The 16199-nt window shown below is 47.5% G+C and overlaps 1 protein-coding gene across 2 annotated transcripts in view; it reads left to right on the forward strand.

The window, feature by feature from the left end:
• The first annotated feature begins 518 nt into the window (after positions 1–518).
• ASPDH (aspartate dehydrogenase domain containing) overlaps positions 519–16199 on the forward strand; it is a 198433-nt gene continuing 182752 nt past the window's right edge. Inside the window, exon 1 of one of the 2 annotated variants that reach the window (XM_073637239.1) lies at positions 519–656. The gene's annotated coding sequence lies outside the window, so the exon portion shown is untranslated. Of the gene's footprint in view, positions 657–678; positions 734–16199 lie in introns of those variants that run through there. The other variant, XM_073637240.1, reaches the window with a different exon arrangement.

Here is a 16199-nt window from a genome sequence, read left to right on the forward strand (position 1 = left end):
ATCACTAATAAAACACAATAATAATATTGACAAAAATGGTGGTCCGTTGCTGACAAAGTATCATAGTCTTTAGTAAGTGGGCAGCTCCTCACACTCCACTACTTGTAACTCTGCCACACACTCCTCCAGCGCTGATTACTCCACTACTTGTAACTCTGCCGCACACTCCTCCACTGCCGATTACTCCACAACTTGCATATTGAGCTCTAATGGCCTTTGTTTGGCTACTTTTTGGTGCTGCCATATTTACAGACGAACACAAGAACAAAGTCATCTGAAAAGAACACCACAAGCACAGAGGCACATTGGAGGCCATTTGATCTCAGTTTGTCTCATTATAGTGAATGACTCAGTCAAGGACAGTACTGTATTTCAGGGATTCATTGCTAAACGCACATACATTGTATCGTGGAATCCTGTGCTATATTCTCTGGACTCTGTATGTGGCACCTACATTTTTCTTGTTGCCATTAAGTTTAGTGAGGAGCAGCAGTCAGTTTGTTGTATAACTGCAGCGCTCACAAGGCCGTAACGGAAGCAGACAGGACCCAGGAGCGTTAGGTCACAATCAGATTGCTGACTCCTCACTAAAGACTCCCGAAATACAGAGCGAGCTCAAAGTCCTGCAGCCGAGCTGAGCGCTGTGTGCTGGGGAGGTATGTATACTCGCATAAATATATTTATATATATATGTATATACCTGCAGCCGAGCTAAGTGGTGTGTGCTGGGGAGGTATGTATACTAGCATAAATATATTTATATATATATATGTATATACCTGCAGACGAGCTGAGTGGTAGGTGCTGGGGAGGTATGTATACACGCATATATTTATTTATATACCTGCAGCTGAGCTGAGCGGTGTGTGCTGAGGAGGTACAGTACAGACCAAAAGTTTGGACACACCTTCTCATTTAAAGATTTTTCTGTATTTTCATGACTATGAAAATTGTACATTCACACTGAAGGTATCAAAACTATGAATTAACACATGTGGAATTATATACTTAACAAAAAAGTGTGAAACAACTGAAAATATGTCTTATATTCTAGGTTCTTCAAAGTAGCCACCTTTTGCTTTGATGACTGCTTTGCACACTCTTGGCATTCTCTCGATGAGCTTCAAGAGGTAGTCATCGGAAATGGTCTTCCAACAATCTTGAAGGAGTTCCCAGAGATGCTTAGCACTTGTTGGCCCTTTTGCCTTCACTCTGCGGTCCAGCTCACCCCAAACCATCTCGATTGGGTTCAGGTCTGGTGACTGTGGAGGCCAGGTCATCTGGCGTAGCACCCCATCACTCTCCTTCTTTGTCAAATAGCCCTTACACAGCCTGGAGGTGTGTTTGGGGTCATTGTCCTGTTGAAAAATAAATGATGGTCCAACTAAACGCAAACCGGATGGAATAGCATGCCGCTGCAAGATGCTGTGGTAGCCATGCTGGTTCAGTATGCCTTCAATTTTGAATAAATACCCAAAAGTATCACCAGCAAAGGACCCGAACACCATCACACCTCCTCCTCCATGCTTCACGGTGGGAACCAGGCTTGTAGAGTCCATCCGTTCACCTTTTCTGCGTCGCACAAAGACACGGTGTTTGGAACCAAAGATCTCAAATTTGGACTCATCAGACCAAAGCACAGATTTCCACTGGTCTAATGTCCATTCCTTGCGTTCTTTAGCCCAAACAAGTCTCTTCTGCTTGTTGCCTGTCCTTAGCAGTGGTTTCCTAGCAGCTATTTTACCATGAAGGCCTGCTGCACAAAGTCTCCTCCTAACAGTTGTTGAAGAGATGTGCCTGCTGCTAGAACTCTGTGTGGCATTGACCTGGTCTCTAATCTGAGCTGCTGTTAACCTGCGATTTCTGAGGCTGGTGACTCAGATAAACTTATCCTCAGAAGCAGAGGTGACTCTTGGTCTTCCTTTCCTGGGGCAGTCCTCATGTGAGCCAGTTTCTTTGTAGCTCTTGATGGTTTTTGAAACTGCACTTGGGGACACTTTCAAAGTTTTCCCAATTTTTCAGACTGACTGACCTTCATTTCTTAAAGTAATGATGGCCACTCGTTTTTCTTTACTTAGTTGCTTTTTTCTTGCCATAATACAAATTCTAACAGTCTATTCAGTAGGACTATCAGCTGTGTATCCACCAGACTTCTGCACAACACAACTGATGGTCCCAACCCCATTTATAAGGCAAGAAATCCCACTTATTAAACCTGACAGGGCACACCCGTGAAGTGAAAACCATTTCCGGTGACTACCTCTTTGAAGCTCATCAAGAGAATGCCAAGAGTGTGCAAAGCAGTCATCAAAGCAAAAGGTGGCTACTTTGAAGAACCTAGAATGTAAGACATATTTTCAGTTGTTTCACACTTTTTTGTTAAGTATATAATTCCACATGTGTTAATTCATAGTTTTGATGCCTTCAGTGTGAATGTACAATTTTCAAAGTCATGAAAATACAGAAAAATCTTTAAATGAGAAGGTGTGTCCAAACTTTTGGTCTGTACTCTATGTATACACGCATAAATATATATATTTATATATATATGTATATACCTGCAGCCGAGCTGAGTGGTGTGTGCTGAGGAGGCATGTATACTCGCATAAATATATTTATATACATACAGTCCAGAACAAAAGTTTGGACACACCTTCTCATTTAAAGATTTTTTTCTGTATTGGTATTAGTCCTTAGTAAAGGACTCTCTTTTGTACCTACTACAGATTGTGATATTTTTGAGACAGTAAAAGATCTGCACTTATTTATACGTAAATTAAAATGGAAAAAACACTTCATCAGGGAAGACAAAAAGAAAAGCCTTGAGTTGGGTATTGATGATGGACTCTTGCAGGATGTCCGATTTTTATTCCATCTGGGAGACATTAATCCAAATGTAAATGGGATGGGCCCATTCACCAATCTCAAAAGTAGGAGTCGGAAGATGCCCCCTTCCACAGGAGACATCAGTCCACTAGATGTATTTCTTGATCTTGTGATTGGTGAACTTAGAGCTCTTGATATGGGCAAATCAGACTGTCGTTTTAGTCTCTCCAAGACTCAGATGGATTGTTTACTTAGGCTAGAACAAGATAAAGACATAACGATCAAGCCTTCAGATAAAGGTGGGAACATCGTGATAATGGACACTGTAAAGTATCATGAGTTATGCCTTTCCTTACTAAGTGAGGAGATGGATTATCGTATCTTATTAGAAAATGCAACTAAACAATTCTCAAAGGATCTAAAAAAACTCTTTGAATATGGCCTTGAAAAAAGAGTCATTGACAGTAACGAGAGAGACTTTCTGTATCCGGTCCATCCTGTTTTGGCAACATTTTATTGTTTGCCCAAAGTGCACAAGGGAATTACTCCCCTCAAGGGGAGACCTATTGTGTCTGACACAAAATTTAGGTATCCACATTGACAAAATTTTGAAACCATTTGTGGTGTCACTCAGTTCTTACGTGCGAGACACAATGGACCTTTTGGGCAAAATTGATGGTATTACGGTGGATGCAGACACAATTCTATGTAGCATCGATGTGGAGGCCCTTTACTCCTCGATCCCCCACGACTGGGGACTAAAAGCTGTTCAATACTATTTGAAATCTAGGGGACAACAATTTGCTGCACCTAATGAGTTTGTTATGAAAGCATTGGAATTTTGTCTTACAAGGAACATTTTCATGTTTGACCAGAAGTACTTCCACCAGCTCAGGGGCACAGCAATGGGGAGCCCCTGTGCCCCCTCTTATGCTAATTTGCTCCTGGGCTGGTAGGAGGAAAATTTGGTATTTGGAGAACCCCCCAGGGACCAAGTTAATAACATCTCGATGTGGCTTCGCTTCATCGATGATGTGTTTGTTCTTTGGAGGGGGAGTCCTGAGAGCTTTGGAGAATTTGTTACTGAACTAAACGACAATCCAATCGGCCTTAAATTTACTTATGAGGCCCATACATCTAGACTAGCTTTTCTGGATGTCCTCATACAGAAAAATTGTGATGGCTTACTTGTTACTGATACCTACAGAAAGCCTACAGCAACCAACTCCCACCTGAGATGGGATAGTTGTCATCCTGTTCCCCTGAAGAGGGGCATCCCTAAGGGTCAATTCCTTAGAATGAGGAGAAATTGCTCGGATATTGAGAATTCCAAGAAGCAGGCATGGGATCTGAGGGGGAGATTTAGGGAAAGAGGATACCCTAAACATATTTTGGGAGAGGCCTTTAAGGAATCCCTCAATAGAGATAGAGCATCTCTTCTAAACCCTCAGCCTAAACAGACCGAAAAAAATGAGGTGGTAAGATTTATTACGCGCTTCTCTAATCAATCTAATGGTATCAGAGCGATTCTCCAGAGACACTGGTCTATCTTACACATGGATTTTGATCTCAAAAATTTCATTCCAACAGCTCCCCAGATTACTTATAGAAGAGGTAGGTCTCTACGAGATCGCCTTGTCCATAGTCACTATCAGCCAAAAAGAACTCAGTCGTGGTTGGATCGGGGTTGTAGGGGCTCCTTTCGATGTGGGGGCTGCAAGTCCTGTGACTTCATCACACAAGGGAAAAACTTTATAGGAAATGGAACAGGTGTGGTCTATGAGGTTAGGCACCTTATCAACTGTCGCACAAAAGGGATTGTATATAAAGCAACATGTGAATGTCAACTTGAATATATAGGGAAAACTAAGCGAGAGTTTCGGAAAAGGATAGGAGAGGACATCAGAGACATTATCAACAAACGAGATACTCCCCTCCCTTGGCCTGCCACGTCAATACCATGCATAAAGGGGATCACAAGAAAATCACATTTATGGGAATTGACAAAATTACCCCACCAATTAGAGGAGGTGATTGGGATGCCCTTATATTGCAAAAAGAAACCCGGTGGATTTTTGAACTAAGGACCAGCACTCCGCTTGGCTAGAATGAACAACTATCCTTTTCTCCCTTTATAAACACATAAGGGTCAGGAGAGGGACAGCTTAGGCAGGGACAGCCGACGTTGAGTGGGGGCGCCACTGGATGGTAGGGTGCCAACCTCCACGTAGGTAGGGATTAAGTTAGTTAGGGACATAAAGAGGGATATTGCCCATTGGTCCTTTTTCCTTCTCTCCTCCTGTTTGTATGTGCTCAGGTCCTTTGTGTCTCGCACTACCAAAAGGAACTGGTTACTCAATTATTAGTGGGTTATGTGTTTAATATATTTTCCCCTTCTTACTTTTTCATCTCATGTTCTTGTGGTGATTAAATTTCTCAAATGAAAAACATTAAAATACCAGTGACTTTCACCTCTCTTCATTTAATGAATTTATTGTCTAATCAGAGATATTGCCTCTGCTAGTATTGTCCCTTTCGGTCAAGTATAAAAACAAGATTAATGTAATTTTTGCCTTTGTACATGTTGAGAAAGGTCATGTGGAGCTCCTTTATAGAGTTTACATAAGGGTTCCACAAGACGCCCCGCATAGGCTACAGGGGAATGCAGATGTCCGCAGGGACTGCCTATCTCCCTGGCAGTAAGAGTTGTTCTAGGGCTATGGACCTGAGCGTATTGTTTGGGCCCATTGCCGCACACCTGGGTGTGACAAGCACTCTTTGGACGCATTGAATATGCGTTCCACGCAAACCCGGAGGTGCGTCATAGCCACACCCCCGGAAGTGACGCGTGCATGTCAGGCAGCGTTCCACGGAGGAGGAAGTGGTTTTAGCATAGGTTTGGAATGGCAGCATGTGACAGGCTGCAACCAATCCATGTGCATCACGTGATATTTAAAAGAGGGACCTTCCCATGTGCTGTAGCAGCGCAAACTACGGAAACTTTTGCCCCTGAATGGAAACTTGTGAACCTCTGTTCCCCCTGAAGACTCAGTTTGAAGAAACGTGTCGGGGTGGTTCGTGTTATGATGATGCTCACCTCTATGAGAATGAATAATAAAAGTCTCTAAGATTTATGGGTGAGATCACTCCATTTATATTCCCTTTCTCTTTCCCAGGTCTATATAAACTGGGGACATGTGGTATAGGGTTAGAAATTAAGCGAGTCCGTCCCTGGCCCTTGGTGTATGTGTACAATTTAAGTATCAGAACCATGAAAGAGGGTTATTTATTTTGAGAAGACTCTAATATTACAAATTGCTGCTTTATGGGTAAATAAATATATTAGCTTTATATTTTCTCCTATCCAGCAAGCATCTTTCAATATATCTTTTACATTGACCCTTATCTAGTTAGTATTAAAATAAGATGGTCACTGAAGTGTACCATTAGATGCTGTTTGCTGTATGACCATTACTGTATCTGAGCAGGATCTCTCTGGGTAAATTTTCCTGCATTGAGTATAGGTAGGGTAACCATTTATACATGTGAAAGGTCATGTGAACCCCTGATGTTATTGGGTGTGATAACTGGAGAAAAGGAGTGGATGAGTGGATCACTCTTTTATTGTGTAGATGTCAGTCTGTGAGCACCTGCACCTTATTTTAAAAGTCTTTGATTAAAAGTTACATTTTAAATTGATACACAGCTATTTCAGTTATTATACACTGTATCATTTCATAATTAAGCCCAAATGCTATACCGAACAATCTCTGATCACCCTGACTCGCCCAGGGGGATATGGGGGACTCGGTACCTGGGCCTTTACCTTCTTGGGATGTCACGGTGGTCGGCTCCCGGGCCCGTACCCTGGGGTCACTCTTTAAAAGGGGTTTGTTACTTGAAGGGATGAATAACAGTTTTGTCTCGTGACGCCACCTGTGGTTCCCGGTAATGGGTGCCGGCGCTGCTGCAGACCTCTGGAGCAGATGTTAGGGCAGCTGGGTTGGTGCGGCTCCCCACAGGCAGAGCACAGCTCCAGGGCAGTGTAGGTACAGATGGTGATGCTGGGCGTTGTAGTGCAGGAGCGATAGCGCGGTAGAAATAACTGACAGAAACAGTGGGGTGCAGTCATCCGAGTTTACTCACAGTTCTTTAGGTTCCTCATGTGGCAATATACGGGTGACTGTCTCCCACGTCGCGCTGCGTTTTCCAGGCAGGGGTTCAGCACTCCCTCAAGTATCTCAGAAGAACCTAACGGGACCCCTTTCTTTATGTTCCTTTCTTAGCCGACTTCCCGAGCTGGGTCTCTCCCTCCTGCCCTGCGCCCCGCCACACAAAATCCCGATCAGGTACCTTGAGATCCCTCTGGGCAACTTGAAGTTCCCGGACCTTGCTTGGTGACCTTTTCAGCAGCTTAGGTGCGAATGTGGCGACTGCACCTTGAAAGTGCAGAAGCCTCCGGTTTTCCAGCCGAGACCTGGAGTAACTCGTCTAGTCCAGGGACCGGTTCCCTTCTTGTGGCCTGATAACCTCTGACGCCTGGCAGATTCAGGCATACGGGTGCCGTCCTGCACTCACCGCACCCCCTGGGATCCCTTCTGTTACTGGAGCCTTCCTCCCTGACTCCCCTCTCACTCCTCTCTCAGCCTTGGGCGTGACAGGCCGAGCCTGCCTGCAGAGCCTTTGCTCCTCACGTCCTCTCACTCTCTCTCCCTCCGTACGACTCCCTTAAAAGATGGCTTCCCTATATATATATGTATCTTCTTTAAGTGCTCCCCTGTTCTGCGTCCTCCACCCATACCCACTACTTGGTTCCCCCTCACTTTGGTTTCCCCCCACTCCAGCCAGGGACGGGGCAGCAGAAAGCAGTGCATATTGCCCTTCCAGCCAGCCTGGAGTAGTGTAGTGTTGAGTGCAGGTGTTAGGGTCCCGGGCAGTACTCCATCCTCACTTGAGAGAAGGAGATGCCACACCTCTGGGTGAGGTGCAGTACCTCTGTGGCGACTGAACCCTCAGGGGCGCCACAACCCCAGCCTCCTTCATTTCCCGTAACATTCCTTTGGCACGTTGATAGTGAGCTGGGGGTACAGGCCAGTACCTCTCTTTAATGGGCGAATGATCTCCTGTGGGGATATGATGTTGGACCCCTTTTAGCTGCCCAAAATCTAGTGGGTGTTTGCTATAGACTCGCTCATATTCTTGGACCACCCGGTATACTCCGTGCTTTTGGTGCAAAGGGGTGGAGTCAGTGCCCACTTGTAGCTTCTGACACAAATCCTCCATCTGCCCCTTGGAGTCATTATCCTCCGCCTGTTCGGACGGAGGCAAGGGTTCCACTGCCTTTATTGCGTTGTTACTGACAGTGAACAGCTTAGCAAGGGTGGCATACCGGGGTAAATGGACCTCTCTCTCCCCACAATTCAGGATGCGGATCGGCACTCTCCCCTTGCGGACATCGACCACCCCCCTGGCTGTCAAGATGGTGGGCCTACTATCAGAGTATACGGGCTCTACCAGGGCCTGGTAATCTTGACCCCTGAGACCGATTGCTGCCCGACACCATATTAATATTTCACTCCTAGGGGGCATTGCAATGGGGAATGGATCACTCATCCTGACACTGCCAATTTCCCCTCCAGACAGCTCTACCTGTTGTCTCTGCATCAGGGCTCTGATCTCCTTCTGCAGAACTCGCGGCTGACTGGTACTGGCGGTCTCTGCGACCTGTTGCAACAAAACAATAATTTCTCCAAGACAATTCTCTATCACATTGATGCCTAAGGTTATCATAGGATGACTTTCTCAGAGATCGATATCAACAATAATCATTCCTTGTGATGGCAATTCTACTCGGCCAACCTTTATGGTCACCTCTTTATACCCCACCTGAGGCAAGGGCTGACCATTGCTGGCATAGATGCTAATATGTTCATCTGGACGGCGGATAATGTCTGAATCAGTCCAGTATTGTTTATAAAGGATATATGGCATCTTTGTCACCTGGGACCCAGTGTCCAGTAACGCGTTCATCGGGATGCCATCAAGCTCGACAGGTAGGACCGGTCGTCCTCCCACGTACTTGTCTCGCCAGCTTTGTGGGCCTGGTCATCTTACTCCTGGGGGTTGGCCCTCTAGCCCAGAGATTGCTCGTTTAAATCGCATAATCTTGCGAGGTGCCCCACCTTTTGACAGCAGCGGCAGATGGGTTGTCCATTCTGGTCGTAGCGATCGCTGTTTCTCCCTCTGGTAGGTGGGATTCTTCTCTGCTGTCGCCACGGGACGTCATCTGGACTGGAAGTCGGCTGGATCTTTTCCTTTGGAGACACTAGCATGGCCTGCACGGTTGTGGTTAGTGTAGCCACACTTTTGGTCAGCTCCTGGACCTGAAGAGGGTCTGCAGAGGGGTCATTATCTAGGGTTTGTGCGTCAGCCTCCAAAGATGTCGGGGAAAAGGATGCCGCCTCCTGGCAGTGTGTGATAGCTGGGCGCCGGAGGGGTGCAGTGCCACTTGGGATTGGTTCTCGCAGCACCCGGATGGCTCGGTCTTTAAATTGCGCAAAGTCCAGATCAGGGTTTTGCAGAGCCATAATGCGCAGCTGTGTCCAGTGAGCGTTAGACAGGAGCCCCTCAATAAACTGCTCAGTTAGCAATCTGTCCTCGTCTCGCACACTGTCGGGGTCTACCTGTTTAATGGCCCGCAGCGTTTAGAGCATAGTCCCGTACACTGTCCTGCACCCTTTGTTTACACCCGTAGAACTTTATTTTAGTTTCCGCTGCTGTGCGGGTGTCAAAGGTATCCTTCAACCGGGCCAGTATTAACAGTGCTTTTGTCCCTGTCCGGCCAGTGCTTCACCTCTCTCTGGGTTGCACCGATTAGCTGGCCTATGAGGATGCTGACTTTTTGCTCCTCAGACTGGGGGTACACTTGGAACAAACGTCAGGGGAGACTGCGGTCTCTCCTCAAATTCGCTCAGGGTGTGCGACTCCCCTGAGTACTGAGGCAACCATGCCGCCCTTGGAATATACGGCATGGATAAAGGCATTACAGTGGCGGTGGCCGCGCCCGCAGCTGGATCCTCTACCAGGTTGGGCACCTTCCCTCCACCCCCCAGTGAACCTCAGCCAGGTCCTGGGTTCCTGCTGGCGTACCAGTATCGTGCTCTGCAGGCGAGAGGGATCGCTTACCCGGCGGTTCCGGATTGAGGCCTCCTGCTTCCTCTCCCCTGACGTCAAATCATGAGGTTATACAGCTCAGCAAAGTCTATGGCACACAGTACCCGGTTATACCGGGCTTCGAATCCTGTTCATGAAGCCAAGTTGACACGCCCCCTGAGGCCGTGGGGTAGTCGTTAGCCGGGGCAGTCCTTTTCTGGGGTAGTCACGATGGCAGTGACCCGATCCGTGGCCCCGGGCGGTCAAATGAAGGAAAAGTGTAAAAGTCACTTTTGGGGAATGTATTTGTGACGCCACTTGTGGTATGCGGCTATATGGGGCCACCGCTGCGGTGCAGATCCACTGGAGCTGATGGTGACGCAGCAGAGTTGGTTCAGCTCTCCACAGGCAGAGCTTAGCTCCAGGGCAGTATATGATGAATAGTGGAGGTAGATGTTGTTGGTGCAGTATAATGCTGGGCTGAGGGCACAGATAATGACCAGGCAACAAATTAATGGCGGTTTCCTCTATCTTTACTTGCGGTTTGTCAGAGCAGACCGGGGCACGGGTACTAGCTGGTGGTGGAGATCCGGGCGGCCTAGAAGCAGTTTAGGAATCCACCTCGACCAAGTGGGGTTGTAGGCCTTCCCTCTGCGCTATTCTCTTTGGCCCTGCCGCTTAAGCTATGCTCCGGCCCTCGTTCCTGAGCAAAACGTCTATTCCTCACCCGTATGGCAGGCAGCTCGAGCCTTCTTCAAGTGTCGCTCTTTCTTGGCGGCGCTGGGCCCTAGGATGCTGCTGAGCCGCCGGGCGTCTGGTGGGGCCAGGAGATCTGCAGTCTCCTGCCCTCCAGATTTAGCTGCCGGGCCCTCAGTGCCCCACAACCACGGACTCCTGTGTCCGATTCCTTGCGCTTCTCTCTGGGGCGAGCTTGTTCACAGCTCCCTTCCCCAGGTCCTTCCTCGTCGTTCTCCTGTCTCCAACTCTCCTTCAACTAACCTTTTCTAACCCCGCCTCCAGGTTCCAATTTAAAGGGGAGGAGCTCCCCTGTCTGGTCTGGAGCCAGGAAAGTGTTGAATGCTGGTACACCTGATCAGGGGACCCCTCCTTGCTTTTAAGCATGGCATCACACCCTGTGAGGGAGGCAATGCCAATGTGGCAACCAGACCCCTGGGGTGCCACACATACACCGAAATGTATCTCTCTACAGGAACCCAGATCTTAATTCGGCTTGATCTGTTCCATCCACACACACCCCTCTTCATGATGACGTCACATGGGCAGGGTTGTGGACTGTCCTCAGCCCTTCAGAATTTTATGAAATCCCAACTTATGCGATAACTACTCCACTATCAGTATTTGGTCAGTATTCGGTCAGTATTTTTTCTCAGGAGTCCGGTGTCCTTGAGCACAACAGTAACGGTGTTGCCCACAGTAACCGGTTGCAAATTCTCACGAGCCCTGCCGACTGCCCCACCCACAAAAAGAATGGCTGCAGTAGGACCTGGGGCCTCAGGAGTGGAGTTCATCTTCTGCCACTCCGGGCAGACGAGGCTGATGTGACCAGTTCGGTCACAGGTATAGCACCGCCGGGAGTCAAATGCAGGCCAGTGCTGGAAGATGGGGCAGGACCCCTCGAGGATCGGATGGCAGGGTCACTGGGGGGTGTATGTTGGCTTATCCGTTTTCCAGCTGGCGATGGCTGACTTCCGCACCTCAGGCGTATGATTGGCCACATACGCGTCAGCGATCTGTGCTGCTTAGGTGGCCTCCTTTGACTCTCGGTCCAACACAAACTGTCGCACCTCCACGGAGCAAAGATGAAGAAATTGGTCTTCTACCATAATATCCTTCAGCTCCTCGAACGTGGTGACTGACAGTCCTTGGACTCACTGCTCAAAGTTAGTTCTGAGCTTATCGCCACATCACTATAGCTGCCTTGTGGTCCACGCTGGAGGGCTCGAAACTTTTTGCTTTATACCTCAGGAGTAAGCTGGTACTTTTTTTTATCAGGGTGGACCATTGGGAGTGCATTATATGGTATGGAGGACAATGGGGAGTGCAGTATATGGTATGGAGGACCTTGGGGGTGAATTATATAGTATGGAGGACCATGGGAGATGCATTATATTGTATGGAAGACCATAGGGAGTGCATTATATTATATGGAAGACCATGGGGGATGTGCATTATACTGTATGGAGGAACATGGGGGGGGTGCATAATACAGTATGGAAGACTTGGGGGTGCATTATACTGCATGGAGGACCATGGGGAGTGCATTATATTGTATGGAGGACCATGGCAAGTGCATTATATTCTATGGAGGACCATGGGGAGTGCATTATATTGTATGGAGGACTATGGGGAGTGCATTATATTGTATGGAGGACCATGGGGAGTGCACTATATTGTATGGAGGACCATGGCGAGTGCATTATATTCTATGAAGGACCATGGGGAGTGCATCATATTCTATGGAGGACCATGGCGAGTGGATTATTGTCAGTGGAATTTTCTTCCTTACCAATTAGAAATCGTCCACACCTGAATTCGTAAGATAATCTGTTATTTATTGATCATGCAGCATGGAGACAGAATGAAAGCAACAAATCATTAGCATAATCATAATGTCTACCCTCATTTCATTCCATGGCAGTTATATAGATAAAAATAAAGGCGTGTCGTAATAATGATTCTAGTACAGGAAAATATAATTAACAGAATATGAAATGCAGCTGTTATGTGAACGTCAGATAATCTGGCTGTAACTTCTAATTATTACATTTTAATGAGTGAGCGAAGACATCAGCTAACTAGAAAGGAATTCAACAACAAACTCACAGATGTTCACTTAGAGATAATAATTAGTTCATATAAGACTGAGTCTAATATATATGTATATGTATATATGTACCTTCTAAAAGTCTATATAATAATGATTATTAAAATAAGGCAGAAATGTATTACAATTATTATAACATTCCCTCATCTTGTAATAAATCATTCATCTGTAAACATCGGAGCTTTAGTTTTCCTTTGACAGATTTCACAGAAGCTCTTCATATAACAGAGTATTAGTAATCTCGAGAGAGAGTATTATTTTTGGGATCATTATCATTGAGTTCCAAAGTTCCCATTCCTTCATTGGATTCCAAAGTTTTTGTTATGGGGTCTCTTCATGGAAACAGCTATAGTTGAAAGCCTCATATGGGGTTGGGGCACTGCGAGATATGGCATAGTATCAGAGGATATTGGGCTATGGGTGCATATCCAGCAACTTTTAAGAATGTCTTTAGAAACTATGTCTCATAGCAGGACTTGCTGAAACTTATCAGTTTGTGTTCCAGTCCTCTCCTCCTTTAGTACATCATTGAGAGTTAGGGAAAGGAATGCAATTGCCATCAACATGGTCCAAAAGGGCAGGGTCATCATCTTTGCTTCTGCCGGGGATCAGGACCTTTTTCCAGTGGCTGTCATTGATGTAAGTATCTTTGCTTTGGAGGTTGACAGAAATGGCATTGGTCAGTAGTTAAAATGGCTCACTGTATCTGGGCTCAGTGGTCTCCTCATATGTCTTTTGACCACGACCCAGTCTCCTGGTATCAATGTGTGTGGCTCTTATACAGTTGGGGTCTGGGATGGAGGAAAGAGCACATTTATGAGTAACAGTCCACTCCAAGACATATTCAGAGAAGGAACTGTAGGAGGCTGCAGCTACTGCAAGAAATACAACCCTGTCTTGGGGACACTACCAAACAGTATTTCATCAGGGACAGCTTCTCTCTAGACTTTGGGGCGGTCCTCACTGAATACAATGCAATGGGCAAGCAATCTACCCAGGACAAGTGTGTTTCCTCCATTCACTTCTGGATTTTTAATTTCAGATACAGTTAAGGCGTTCCACCTTCCCACTACTTTGTGAGTGATAGAGAACATGGAAAACCTGTTCTATCCACAGAGTGCCATGATCTGTTTCATCAGCTCTCCAGTGAAGTGTGTGCCTCTGTCACTCTCTATGGTTTCGGTTACCCCATATCTACAAATCACCTCACTTATCAAAATTTTGTTTTGAACTTTGGTCACGACCCAAGCTTCAGGCAACCAAGGGAATAGATCAATGCATACCAGGACGTATTCATAAGTACCCACCTTAGGTAGCTGTATGTAGTCCACCTGCAGTCTCTGAAATGGGTAATCTGGTTTTGGCGTGCATTTTGTGGGACTCAAATAGGTCTACCGGGGTTATGTTTCGCACAAAGCACCCGCTTTGGCCTATACGTTCTGTACGTGTGGGGCAGCCTGAGTCTGGAAGACCTGCATTTGTTCACGATCAACGGTCATTGGGGCTGGTGCGGTGACAGTCTCCTCTGTGAAAAGGTAGTGACGAGCCCCTGGACCTGTGCCGAGTAGCGTTGCGCACGCGGGGGCCTACCCGGAGCCGGATCTGATAGGGGTAGTAGTTTCGTGGCGGTGACCCGGTCCGTGCCCAGGGAGTCAAACTAAGTGGCAGTGCTTGTCAGAAGATGTTATATTGCTCGACTACGCCACCCGTTGAATGCGGTTATGAGACCGCCACTGCAGGGCAGACCGCTGAGGCCGGTGGTACGGTTGTGCAGCGTGGATGGTATAACCCCCAACGGGAGGGGTATGGCCTCAGGGCAGCGGACGTGGATGATGAAACACTCAGAGACGGTGCGGTGTAGTTCAGGGTCTTTACTGGTGGCAAAGGTAGACCCTCCCGGAGTACTGGCTAGCGATCGGGGCCTGGTCAGTCCGTGAGCAGATGGAATCTCCCCTGGCCAGGCGGAGTTGTAGGCCTCCCCAACTAATCGTACTCTTCTGGCTACCTTGCTAGAGGCGGGTAAAAGTAGCCCACATCCCTGAGTGTACCGTGTGGTGCTCACCCGTATGGCCGGTGACTCGGGGCCTTCTGGTAGCTTCCGCTCCACGACGGCGGTGCTGGTCCCTTGCGTGTGACCGTGCCTTCGGGTTTCTTGGCCAGAGGACCTGAAATCCCCTGCCGGTCGGTTTCTGCTGCTGGGTAAGGATTCGTCCCCACAGCCTCGGACTCCGGGTCCGGTCAGAACTCTTCAATCAGGGCGAGCTCTACAGCTTCCAGCCCCTGATCTCTTTTAGCACAGCTCCCACAGAGCTCCTGATCTTTCTTTCCCTAAAGCTGCTCCACTACAGACCAGACTGTGTCTCTGTCTGTGTTCTCTCACTCTACTCTACTCACTAACCCTGCCTCAGCCCCAGCTTTATATAGGGGAAGTTCTTCCCCTCCCAGGACTGGACAGGAGGTGTGGTATGCTTAGGATTCCTGACCAGGAGACCTCCCACCTGCTCACAGACGTAATATGGCTATTACTGTGGTAACCAGACCCCTGGGGTGCCACAGTAGCTTCCTGCACTCTTGGTCACTGAGTCCCCTAGCGGGGCCGTGTCTGCTATGGCCAGTATACCAGTCAGAGGTAGTCGTGCTGCTTCCTTAGCCACCTGGTCGGCCAAGGCAATCCCTACTGCAAGGGGAATTTGTTCCATGTGCGCCGATGGCTGCCCTTCAGGGAAGGGTGAGTGCTGTGAGGAGTTGCTCTACTGCCTCATAGGTTTGCCAGCAGAGGTCAGAAAGTTACGGCTCCGCCAAATGGCGCCAAAGTCATGTGTGACCCTTTAAAACATATCTCGAGTCTGAAAATACATAAATCTCTTTACATTTTCCCAGATTGCCGGCTGCAGCGAGCACCGTCAGCTCAGTCTCTGGCGCAGAGCCGCTGGAGGAGAGTGGTTCATGTATTACTGCCTTACCATTGTGGACTACTGCACACCCGGTGATGAACCGTCCTTGATCGCTGTCCCGAGCTCTGGAACCATCTACAAAATACTCAGCAGAGGGGTTAGTGAGGGGACATCAGTGATATCTAACAACCCCTATGTGTCTGCTTCCAGTCATGTTCATGTGTCAATGTCACACCGAGCTTCCTCATCTGCCAGTCTGAAAAGCAGGAGCAGGTTTTGGCTCACAGTCCTTCCCTCTTCCTCATCCTGATATTCTCCTCCCTTCTCTAAATCCGCTGGTAATAACGTAGCTGGTTGCAATTATCCTTATTTGTGCCAGAGGAAGTTTTTTTTTCAAATGGAGAATCGGGCTTTTAAGTCTGTGTAGCCATAAGGCTATGTGCCCACGATGCAGAAATGCTCAGGATTTTTTCCTGAGCGTT

The sequence above is a fragment of the Phyllobates terribilis genome, unplaced genomic scaffold (genome assembly GCF_046119375.1).
Source record: "Phyllobates terribilis strain yellow unplaced genomic scaffold, ASM4611937v1 Scaffold_6__1_contigs__length_29720123, whole genome shotgun sequence".
NCBI classification, from domain to species: Eukaryota; Metazoa; Chordata; class Amphibia; order Anura; family Dendrobatidae; genus Phyllobates; species Phyllobates terribilis.